Below are 1,471 nucleotides of genomic sequence, written 5' to 3' on the forward strand. Positions count from 1 at the left end.
TCCCGTCGTCCGCGCTGAGAAGAGGCCCCCCCCCCCCCCCCCCCCCCGCCCCCCCAAAACAACCAAACCCACCACCACACCAACGACAACAACGACGACAACAACAAATCCAGGTCATCCTGATTCAGTGAAACAGATCCTCTTTTTACTCCACACTGATGAAATGACAGCTAGAATGGTACTTTTCTGCGCATCACGTATCAAAAATCATAGACAAGTAATTGCTAACTGATAAGAATAACTCAGGAAATAGTCAGGTAAAACACCTGAATTTAGAGGAAGGAGGAAACACAGACACCTCAAACTATCTTAGAATGACAAAAGCAAAAGTGACAGGTGTGATTTGAAGCAAAAGTCTAGAAATATTTGAAGACTGTAAATGAAAGCGGCCGGCTGGGTTTGCTGCCGGGGCGCGGGCAGGGCTTGGCGGGGGAATGCCCCGGCGTGCAGCTTACGGCAGGCAGGGTTCGTTCCCGGCCCTGCGGTTGATTTGCTGCGTAACCTCAGGCGAGTTAATTTCTCTGAGCTTCAGTTTCCCTTCTCTTCTCGCCTGCTTAATTAACGAGAGCGTCGAGTCTCACGCTGTGATAAATAAGCCAGGACAACCGAGATGGTTCACCGCCTGGTGAATAAACATGAACCCTCCCCGACTTCGTTTTGTGCCAAGCTGGAGCTTGTGGCGGTGGAGGAGCGGGTGCGTGACCCGGCGGAAGAACAGGACGGACAGCTTCCCCGCCGGCCTGCCCGCTGCTTCGGGGCCACCCGCCAGCCCGCAGAACCCCTCAGCGGGAGGGATTTTCCCCTTGGCGCTGGCGTCCTGCCGGCGGCCCCCGCGGGCCAGCCCCTCACGGTCTGAACACCGTGGGCTCGCACGGCGTGGGGGGGCAGGAGGGGCTTTCTGTCAGGAGCCCAGGGCCCGAGGGGGCGGCGCGGCCGTTCCCGTTCGTACCGCGAGCGGCGGCCCCCTTTGCCGACCCCCAACCGAGCCCGGGAGCTGGCGGCTTCCTGAGCAAGGCGTGAGAGCTGCCGGCACGCCGGGCCCCCGGCGCCCGGGCTGCTCGGCGATGCCCGTCACCTCAGCGGAGCGCCCGACCGGGACGGCCGGGCCCGCGGCTTGAAGGGACACCCGGTGCGCTCCTTCCCCGTTCCATTGGGTTACACAACTGTCCGTGAAAAATTTCCTCTTTCTCACTGGCTAGCCCGAGAGAGTACCCACCCACCAGGGCGGGCCCTGCCCATCTTGTGGCAGGGGCTTAGTCCCTCCCAGTCGCTCGAGTCTTCTTATTCGATTGGTCTTTAGTGTTGTTTGTCACGAGGGCCAGCTCTCCTATTGGGTAGAAAGCACCGGACACGTCGAGCGGGCTCTGTTGTGTGTGTATATATAGAAAACAAGTCGAGCTGGCAGTGGTTCTCCCATTGGCTTCGCGCGCTTCGCGGGGGCGTGGCCCTCCCTCATGAATAACAACTACCC

The sequence above is a fragment of the Aptenodytes forsteri genome, unplaced genomic scaffold (assembly GCF_000699145.1).
Source record: "Aptenodytes forsteri isolate BGI_AS27 unplaced genomic scaffold, ASM69914v1 Scaffold284, whole genome shotgun sequence".
Lineage (NCBI taxonomy): Eukaryota > Metazoa > Chordata > Aves > Sphenisciformes > Spheniscidae > Aptenodytes > Aptenodytes forsteri.